The sequence below is a fragment of the Ictalurus furcatus genome, chromosome 4 (genome assembly GCF_023375685.1).
Source record: "Ictalurus furcatus strain D&B chromosome 4, Billie_1.0, whole genome shotgun sequence".
Classification (NCBI taxonomy): domain Eukaryota; kingdom Metazoa; phylum Chordata; class Actinopteri; order Siluriformes; family Ictaluridae; genus Ictalurus; species Ictalurus furcatus.
The window spans coordinates 36,459,844-36,471,161 of NC_071258.1; positions in this window are offsets into that span (position 1 = coordinate 36,459,844).

Below are 11,318 nucleotides of genomic sequence, written 5' to 3' on the forward strand. Positions count from 1 at the left end.
AACGTCATTGAATTTTCAAACAAGTCCTAAACAAACGAGACAAAAATATTATACTTGGTCATTTATTTATTGCAGAAAATGATCCAGTATTACATATCTGTGAGGGGTAAAAGTATATGCCCCTTTGCTGTCAGTATCTGGTGTGAGCCCCTTGTGCAGCAATAACTGCAGATAAACGTTTGGGGTAAGTGTTGATCAGTCCTGAACATTGGCTTGGAGGAATTTTATCCCGTTCCTCAGTACAGAACAGCTTCAACTCTGGGATGTTGGTGGGTTCCCTCACATGAACTGCTTGCTTCAGGTTCTTCCACAACATTTCTATTGGATTAAGGTCATAACGTTGACTTGGCCGTTCCAAAACATTAACTTTATTCTTCTTTAATCGTTCTTTGGTAGAACGACTCGTGTGTTTAGGATCATTGTCTTGCTGCATGACCCACTTTCTCTTCAGATTCAGTTCATGGACAGATGTCCTGATATTTTCCTTTAGAATTTGCTGGTATTATTCAGAGTTCATTGTTCCATCAATGATGATGAGTCGTCCTGGTCCAGATGCAGCAAAACAGGTCCAAACCATGACACTACCACCACCATGTTTCACAGATGGGATAAGGTTCTTATGCTGGAATGCAGTGCTTTCCTTTTTCCAAACATAATGCTTTTCATTTAAACCAAAAGTTCTATTTTGGTCTCATCCGTCCACAAAATGATTTCCATTAGCCTTCTGGCTCGTCCACGTGATCTTTACCAAACTGCAGAAGGGCAGCAATGTTCTTTTTGGAGAGTGGTTGTTCAGTGTTCTCCTGATGGTGGACTCATGAACATTAACATTAGCCAACGAGAGAGAGGCCTTTAGTTGGTTAGAAGTTACTCTGGGTTCCTCTGTGACGTCGTGGTCTATTACATGTCTTGCTGTTGGAGTGATCTTTGTTGGTCTCCACTCCTGGGGAGGGGGACAATGGTGTTGAATTTCCTCCATTTCTACACATTTCTATCTGTCTGACTGTGGATTGGTGGAGTCCAGACTCTTTAGAGATGGTTTTGTGACCTTTTCCACCATGATGAGCTTCAACAACTCTTTTTCTGAAGTCCTCAGAAATCTCCTTTGTTCGTTCCATGATACACTTCCACAAACACGTGTTGTGAAGATCAGACTCTGATAGATCCCTGTTCTTTAAATAAAACAGGACGCTCACTCACTCACACCTGATCATCATCCCACTGACTGAAAACACCGGACTCTAATCTCACCTTCACATTAACTGCTAATCCTAGAGGTGCACATACTTTTACCCCTCACAGATATGTAATTTTGGATCATTTCCGTCAATAAATGAATGATCAAGTATAATGTTTTTGTCTCATTTGTTTGATTGGGTTCCCTTTATCTACTTTTAGGACTTGTGTGAAAATCTGATGATGTTTTAGGTCATTTTTATGCAGATATGTAGATAATTCTAAAAGGTTCGCAAGCTTTCAAGCTCCACTGTAGTTGAGCGGCCACACACAAACACACACACACACACACACACACACACACACACACACACACACAAATGACAACTGGATGCATTCTCCAACAAAAACATTTTACGACTCTGTCAGTGTGTAAAAGAACAGTTTAGCTCTACACGGTGACGGTTACAAGTTCATCCCGGTCAGATCAGTCTGTGTGTGTGTGTGTGTGTGTGTAGTTAGAGGTGACTGAGCGGTGACTGTGCAGTGTGTCGAGGGGGTGGTCTGTGATTTGGCATAGCCGTGAGGCTGAAATTGAAACCAGCCGTGTTTTGAGTCTGGGTTTGGAGTTACTACTGTTCAGCTGTGCTTTACAGGAGTGTGTGAGTTACAGGAGTGTGTGAGAAATGGAAACATCTCACGCAACCACTGATACACACCCTAGGGACGCACGATAGGCCTGCGTGAGAGCGCATGTGTGTGTATGTGTGTGAGAGAGAAAGAGCAAAAGGGAATCAATGCCAGAAGGTGTGTGACACTAAAGAGCAGTGTGTATGTGTGTGTGTGTGTATGTGTTTGTGTGTGTTCCAGCTCTGATGCTGATGTTTCCTACCTGGTGTTTGTGCTTGAGGTGAAATATGGCACTCACATCAGAACTTCCTGAACCACACCAGCGTTTTTCCCGGCAGTGTTAAAGTCGCAGTCACCGTGTGCTCTCACCGTCAGTTTGTTTAGTCTTGCTGTGTGTTGGGAAATTGGCTCGGGCTGTGTGTGTGTGTGTGTGTGTGTGTGTGTGTGTGTGTGTGTGTGTGTGTTTTATATGGAATTATTTTCCTGACAAAAGTAATTGTATGTAAACAGGGGCGTTTCTAGGATTTGAAAACATCTGGGAATTTGGCCAAAACATCTGGCATCTGCATGGAGGTCTGGAGGAATCCCTGAATATTTTTACCTTTCAGCATGTAAGCGTTTAGAGATCACGAGATTGAGTCTTATATTATACCACACTGTGATTAATTCTCTATAACAGCAGCTCTGACAGTAGTGCAGGTTTATATTAATATTAATGCTCTCGTTATAATACGTTATGGTTTCTATAGTAACGGCTCATTCACAGAGACATGTACAGCGCACGCTCCACTGATAATAAACCGATTGAAATGTTCATATGATGAAGTTTTCTCCAGAGTAAGGAGATGTTTATGTAACATGTATTGAAGGAGTCTCCAGTGTCAGCGCTGTGTAACAGTCAGAGGGAAATCTGGAACTTTCGGTTTTCAACATCTTCATCACAGAGTTTACACTTCACTACTGTTTCTCACTCACACACACACTGTGATTATTATCTTATTAACATGAAGAGAGAGAATAAAGAGAGAGAATAGAGAGAGGGAATAAAGAGAGAATACAGAGAGAGAATAGAGAGAGAGAATAGAGAGAGAGAATAGAGAGAGAATAGAGAGAATAAAGAGAGAATAGAGAGAGAATAAAGAGAGAGAATGGAAAGAGAGAATAGAGAGAATAAAGAGAGAATAGAGAGAGAATAGAGAAAGAGAATAGAAAGAGAGAATAGAGATAATAAAGAGAAAGAGAGAACAAAGAGAGAATATAAAGAGAATAAAGAGAGAGCAAATAAAGAGAGAGAATAAAGAGAAAGGATAGAGAGAGAATAAAGAGAGAGGACAGAGAGAGGGAATAGAAAGAGAATAAAGAGAGAGCATAAAGAGAGAATAAAGAGAGAAAATAGAGAGAATAGAGAGAGAGAATAAAGAGAGAGAGAGTAAAGAGAGAGCATAAAGAGAGGGAATAGAGAGAGAGAATAAAGAGAAAGGATAGAGAGAGGGAGAATAAAGAGAGAATAAAGAGAGAGAGAGTAAAGAGAGAGAATAAAGAGAGAGAAAAGAGAGAGGGAATAGAGAGGGAACGAGTGTATATAGTTGCTATAACATAAGTGACAACAGGAAATAACCTGCTTCACCGATGTTACATAACATTAAATGTAACTATAAACAGATAAAAAGCATGACATGTGGTTCTTTAATAAATAAAAATTGTATTTATAAAAGAATAATTAATTGCTGTGGTGTAAGATAAATAAAGCACTTGGTGAATCAGGAGTCAAGGAGTCATTTATAAATGTAAATGAGTCACTAACAGTGTTGGGTATGTTACTCAGAAAAAGTAACCCATTACAGATGAGTAATTAGTGCTTTAAAACTGTAATCTGATGACATTACTCATTACTGCATGTAGAAATGAATCAGATTACTCATTACCTTACCTTCACATTACACATTACACATTACATAACCATCAAACCTACAAAATACACTACACAGTGGAACTCGGTTCTTTCAGTAATTTTAGCGTCAGCATCAGTCTGATTTATAATAAAACCTTCCTCGGGTGTGTCAGTGTGTGTAGAACAAACAGAGCGATAAAATATCAAACTTTTCTAACTAGGCTAGTCTGGTGTCGCTAGCCGAGGGGGGACACGGCTAAGCTATCACTGTATGGGTTTATCTGCTACAGAGTCATGTAGAGTTCATTATCTTTCCTTCTGCTCTGCTCATGTCATGTTCACGTGAACTGGAACTCATATAGACGTTTACACGCCTTGTTCTCCTGCTCAACATCAGAGGATGATTCTGTTTCAGTTTCAACACCTTTACTGCTTTAAATAAATAAATAAATAAATAAATCAGCATATATCCATTTCCCCTCACACTGACTGAGCTAGCGTTTGGTAGAATTGAAACATGTCAGCCAATAAGACGCGAGTATTTCCATGTATTTTCCTGTAAACCTGTCTGATTGGTTTACAGGCGTCTTCTTTTACTAACTTTCAGTTCATTCAATTCAGTTCAGTTTAATCTATACAGCGTGTTTAACAGTGGACATTGTCCAAAAGCAGTTATATTTACAGATTTACAGCTATATTTACAGCTAGATTTTAAATGTATGAATTTATCTCTAATGAGCAGACAGAGGAGACAGTGGTGAGGAAAAACTCCCTGAGACGATATGAGGAAGAAACCTTGAGAGGAACCAGACTCAAAAGGGAACCCGTCCTCATCTGGGTGACCCCAGATAGTGCGGTTATAAATAATTACACCCCTTCTATAAATGTGCTAATACTACATGCTGAAATAGTGCAGTTGTGTAACCAGGAAATTCATTACAGTTTCTACAGGAAGTCTGTTGTGTTGAACTTCTCCACTGTTCACTGATGGAGACTCGAGTGCAAAACTGTTTGTGGTAATTGTAGTGCTAAAGCCATCATAGCATAACTGTTCATATGAACTGAGGTCCAGAGCATCTTTATGGTGTTTAAGTGGTACCATCCTCACTAATCTCAGTGATCTTTAGTCTGCACCATGTGGGAACATCCTCAGCAGCAGCATGTGACCTCCAACTGATGAGAACTCCAACCAGAAGTAGGACATCAGGATGGATCAGGCAGGTCCGGAGATCAGATGGGGTCAGGATCACTGGCAGCTCAGGAGTATCATGTGTAGCTCGACAGAAAGAGAGTGAGAGCGAGAGAGAGAGAGAGAGAAAGAGAAAGAGAGAGATTATTAGGTATGCTTATTGTCTTGTAATGGTTAAGGACAATGTAGTTTGTGTGAGTGAAAGCAGGGACTCCGGCAAGACTAGCTATGACAGCATAACTAAAAGGGAGAACCAGAAGGGAACACAGACATGAGGGCTTCCTGGGACATAATGCGACCACCCACTTCACCATCAGCACACCTGGGTGAAGGTGTGAAAGTGGGTGTCATATCACAGCAAACCAGTGACTATATTTCAAATCCTGCACTGCGGCCTACAAACATGGCCGCCATGGACTGCAATTACCAGAACACTCTAATCAAGCACACCTGCATCCAATCTCACACACAATCACACCACAATCACACCACAGTTTAAAAGGACTTTCTAGGCATTCACTCTTTGTGAAGTATTAGTCTTACCACCATACCAAGCCATTATACCCTCTTCCTCATTTTGTTTCATGGTCCTTCATCTCGTTCTCATTTCTCATTCTCGATTCTAGCCTTGGCCAGTTTATGCCTGTTTGCCAATCGCCTGACCCTTTGCCTGTTTCTTGACCTCGCTATTGTCTCGTGTTTTGGATTTGTCTGCCTGTCTCTCTCTCATTAAACTCTTGGGGGCAACAGCATCCAAACAGCCCAGTTCACAAAAACACTCTATACCTGTGAGCCTCTAGATCTGCTCCTTTACCTAAGAAAAAAACTATTCACAAAAAGCTTGAGTAAACAAATATGTTTTCAGCCTGGACTTAAACACTGACACTGTGTCTGAGTCCCGAACACTAATTGGAAGACTGTTCCATAACTGTGGGGTTTTGTAAGAGAAAGCTCTTCCCCCTGCTGTAGCCTTCACTATTCCAGGTACCAACAAATATCCTGCACCTTTTGATGGATGTAGGCGTGGCGGATCATAAAAGACCAAAAGTTCTCTCAGGTACTGTGGTGCGAGACCGTTTAGTGCTTTATAAGTTAATAACAGTATTTTATAATCAGTGTGAAATTTTACTGGGAGTCAATGAAGTGTGGATAAAGTTACGTAGTGACAAACCACTCCAAGTGGAGAATTATTTGGGGCTAAAGAAAAAATCTTCATTACAAAACGTGATTTATTTTTTAAATGAATTTTACTAATATTGTTTTCTTAATAATAAATTTGTAATGCAATTAACGTAATTTTATTGACATCAGTAACTGTAATCAAATTACATAAATTTAAAATGTAATGCATTACATTACTGTGTTATCAGAAGTCATTAGATTACAGTAACGTGTTACACGCAACTCTGCTCACTAAACGCTGACTAATGAGAGACAGAGAACTGAAAAGTAGGTGGAGACTAAAACAACAGATCCAGAAAATACAGCTATAGTAAAGTAAATATGCATGAATATTAATCTGTCTAACTCTCTCTCTCATTCTCACTCTCGGTCTGCACAATGTGTAGTTGTTATTGTGTTTGTGTGTGTGTGCGTGTGTGTGTGTGTGTGTGTGTGTGTGGTTGTGGTTATTTATAAAGCAGACCTGTGTTTACCCACCGCGTCCCCTGAGATCACCAATTATCATGGAATTTAGAAAGCAACAGCCGAACCCACACACACATACACACACACACACACACACAGCTGGTAAAAATAGCTTGTCTGAGTCTGGCACACTGACATCAGGCATGAACAGCAACACACACACACACACACACACGCCCACACACACACACTATCTAGCAGTTCCACTAGGGTTATGAGATTTTGCGATCTCAAAAAAATAACACAAAATCAAACAAACTCTGTGATATTCGGAGGAGCTGCAATGTTTAAAAATTGCTGCAGATTTTCTGCAGATTCGGGCAAAGACGTGTCATGTGACATCATCACATTTACATTTACATTTATTCATTTAGCAGACGCTTTTATCCAAAGTGACTTACAAATGAGAAAATACAAGCAAAGCGATATATCAAGCAGAGAACAATACAAGTAGTGCTACTGTACAAGATCCATTAATTGAGTTCCAATTGAGTTTTTTATGTGTTGGTTAGGTGTTAACGGACGAGGTGGGTCTTTAGCTGTTTTGTGAAGATGGTGAGAGATTCTGCGGTCCAGATTGAGGTTGGAAGTTCATTCCACCACTGAGGAACAGTTAGTTTGAATGTTCTTGAAAGAGACCTTGAGCCACGCTGAGTAGGTACTACTAAGATCCGGTCATTGATTGATCGCAGATTGCTAGAGCCTTCAGGAGAGAGATGAGGTAGGGGGCGCTGTTCCAGACAAGGTCTTGTAGGTGAGCATCAAGGCCTTGAATTTGATGCGGGGTGTGACATGGGTTCTCTTGGGCTGGTTGAAGAAGAGGCGCGCTGCAGCATTCTGAATCATCTGAAGGGGTTTCATGGAGCTGGCTGGGAGGCCCGAAAGTAGTGAGTTGCAGTAATCCAGTTTTGAGATAACAAGAGCCTGGACTAGTACCTGTGTAGCCTGTTCGGTGAGGTAGGGTCTGATTTTCTTGATGTTGTACAGGATGAACCTACAGGACCGTGCAGTTGTTGAGATGTGGTCTGTTAAGGTCAAGCTGTCATCGAGAATCCTGGTTGCCGTCCTGGTTGGCTTGAGTGTGGTTGAGCTGAGCTGTACAGTGATGTTGTGGTTGATTGAGGAACAGGCTGGGATGATGAGAAGCTCAGATTTTGCCAAGTTGAGCTTAAGGTGGTGTTCCCTCATCCAGACCGAGATGTCCGACATGCAAGCAGAGATACGTGCAGAGTTGGATGGATCGTCAGGCTGAAAGGACAAATAGAGCTGGGTGTCATCAGCATAGCAATGATATGAAAAGCCATGAGACTCAGTCACCTGCCCTAGAGATGTAGTGTAGATAGAAAAGAGCAGTGGACCCAGAACTGACCCCTGTGGAACGCCAGTTGTGATTTGCTGAGTTTCAGAAATACCTCCCCTCTATGATACCTTGAAGGATTTGTCTGAGAGATATGATTCCACCCAGCGCAGAACCGTTCCAGTGATGCCCAGGCTGGAGAGAGTTGACAGGAGGATCTGATGGTTCACAGTGTCGAAAGCAGCAGAGAGGTCGAGTAGGATGAGGACAGATGATCTAGAGGTTGCTCTTGCTAGTCGTAAGGCTTCAGTGATGGAAAGCAAAGCAGTCTCCATGGAGTGGTTGCTCTTGAAGCCAGACTGCTTGGTGTCCAGGAGGTTGTTCTGTGTGAGAAAATTGAAGAGTTGATTAAAAATGGCTCTTTCAAGGGTTTTGGAAAGAAAAGGGAGGAGGGAAACAGGTCTGTAGTTGTCAACCACAGCAGGGTTAAGTGATGGTTTTTTAAGCAGTGGGGTAACCCGGGCCTGCTTAAATGAGGTAGGGTATGTGCCAGTAGAGAGGGATGTGTTAAATATGTGTGTGAAGGCAGGTAATAGTGTGGGAGAGATGGACTGAAGAAGGTGAGAAGGGATAGGGTCAAGAGGACAGGTTGTGGGATGGCTAGAGAGGAGGAGTTTAGAGACATCAGTCTCTGAGAGGGGAGAGAAGGAAGTCAGTTGGGAGTTACATGGAAGAGGAGCCGGTCTATACATGTCTGGGGTTGAGAACTGGTTCCTGATTGATGTAACCTTGTTGGAAAAGAAAGTGGCAAAGTCATCTGCAGTGAGAGAGGTAGGGGAAGGGGGAGGAGGGGGACAAAGAAGAGAGGAAAAGGTTTTGAAGAGAGTGCAGATGTTGGGAGAACTGCCAATCTTCTCTTGGTAGTATGTGGCTTTAGCAGTGGGGATGCTATTGGAAAAAAAAGGAGAGAAGTGTCTGGTAATTGGTTAGGTCAGTTGGATTGTTAGATTTACGCCATTTCCTTTCAGATGCTCTTAGTTTGGCCCGGTTGTTACGCAGAGCTCCTGATAGCCAAGGACTAGAGGGTGATGTGCGAGCAGGTCTGGAGGTTAGGGGGCAGATGCTGTCAAGAGAAGATGTTAGGGTCGAACATAGCATGTCAGTTGCGGTGTTTAAGTCCAGTGAGGAGAGGTGGCTATCAGAGAGAAGTAAGGTTGTGACAACGGAGGAGAAATGTGAGGGGGAAAAGACATAGAGGGTGGAGACAGTGAAGGGGGTGAGGGGAGAGCAATAGAGAACTGTATAAAGAAATGGTCAGAGGTGTGGAGAGAAGTAATGAGAAGATTGTGTATGATGCAGTTATGTGTGAGGATGAGGTCGAGCTGTTTGTCGGCTTTGTGGGTTGCTGGTGTGGTGAACTGCTTGAGGTCAAATGTGGGATGGAGAGCAAGAAAGTCAGCTGCATGTGGCTTGTCTAGATGAATGTTGAAATCACCAAGGACCACAAGAGGAGTTCCATCATCCGGGATGGTGGACAGTAGCATGTCAAATTCACCGATGAACTTCCCCAGTTGACCTGGAGGACGGTAAACAACAAGAAAGTGTATTTTGGCAGGGTCAGTGACTGTAACAGCATGAAATTCAAAGGAAGTGTAGGAGCAAGAGGGAGAAAGACAGTTAAATTTCCATGTTTTGGACAGAAGCAAACCTGTAGCACCCCCTCGTCTGTTGGGACATGAGGTATGGGAGAAGTTGAAGTTGGAGGCTAGGGCAGCGGGTGTGGCAGTGTTCTCAGTATGGATCCAAGTCTCAGTCAGAGCCAGCACACTGAGGCTGGAGTGGGTTGCAAAGGCAGGAATGAAATCTGCCTTGTTGACGGCAGATTGGCAGTTCCAAAGTCCTATAGAGAATGAGAGGGAATCTGCAGAGGCCACATTCAGAGAGCATAGGTTGTCCAAGTTGCGTACTTTTCTGGGAGTATGCCGCGATCTGCGCCTGTGGCAAAAAACAGGGATAAACTGATGACACATGTTAGTGTTAGTACCTGTGAAAACAGGTAAACAGCAAGAGGAATAAAGGGGAAAAAAGTATACTTAGCAGTGCGAGTGGTGTCTTGTCGGTGTACTTGCTCGGTAGACTCGCGCAGGTAGACTCGCAGGTCTTTACACAAGCACGGTCTTCACACGACAAGGGCTGACGCTTCCGCTGACACTTCCGCCTCAGAGTTTCTTAATTCTTAAATACTGCGATGCTTCACAACTGAGCACGCCTCTTTAATTAGCAAAACAAAGAGTAGTCACCTGAACGAGCGAGTCCCGACTGAAACAAAATATGAATACCGGAATTAGCTTTAATCTAGCAACGTGTACACAGCTCGTAGCAACAAGGAAGCACAGTTACAACTTCTATCTGACAATCAGTGCTAAAACTAGTTTCAACTAAAGAATCCAGAAAGAAACACTTACCAGTTACTGTTTGCCTGGGTGAATAATCGCTTTTGCTCATGACACGTGTTCAGCCAAAACCTCTTCCATTCACGTGTGTCAAACAGGAGTACAGCTAAAAGCTCTCATTTACCAACAAACAGCGCTGTGAAAAATCCAAATTGCAATTTTTCAAATTGCATCAAAAATTTTGAAGAAAAAAAAACCCCCGCACCAAAATCAAACATTTTTGGCGGCAACAATCAGAAAAGACTGTGTGGACTGATCCAGTACAGAAACAGTGGATATAAATCCAGTACAGAAACAGTGGATATAAATCCAGTACAGAAACAGTGGATATAAATCCAGTACAGAAACAGTGGATATAAATCCAGTACAGAAACAGTGGATATAACGCTTCGTGTGACAGGATAAACCTCACGAGTGGAAGGTTTAATGTTTATAAGTGCGAAATAAATACTTTTAATAAATACAATAAATAAATCAGCTCTTTATATTTGACCATCAACTTCCCTTTTTTTAATGTGTTAAATGTTATTTTATGCAAATGATGGAGCTGCGACATAAATGTACATCTTGTTATGGACGCTGACTTCAGCAGTGAAGGGGCACACACAGTTCCAAACAAGGTTTCTGTTACAGTGGAATATAGTGGGAGGGGCTTCAGTTATAATGTAATGTGGTGGGAGGGGCTTCAGTTATAATGTAATATAGTGGGAGGGGCTTCAGATATAATGGATTATAGTGGGAGGGGCTTCAGTTATAATGTATTGTGGTGGAAGGGGCTTCAGTTATAATGTAATATAGTGGGAGGGGCTTCAATTATAATGTAATGTTGTGAGAGGGGCTTCAGTTATAATGGTATGTGGTGGGAGGGGCTTCAGTTATAATGTAATGTGGTGGGAGGGGCTTAAATTATGATGTAGTTGATCATACCTGAAAAGGTTTCAAAGGTAATATAGTGGGAGGGGTATCAGCTCAGCTATGATGTAATGCAGTGGGAGGAGTTTTTAATTCCGCTTCTGTGGTTTCAGTTGTGGTGCA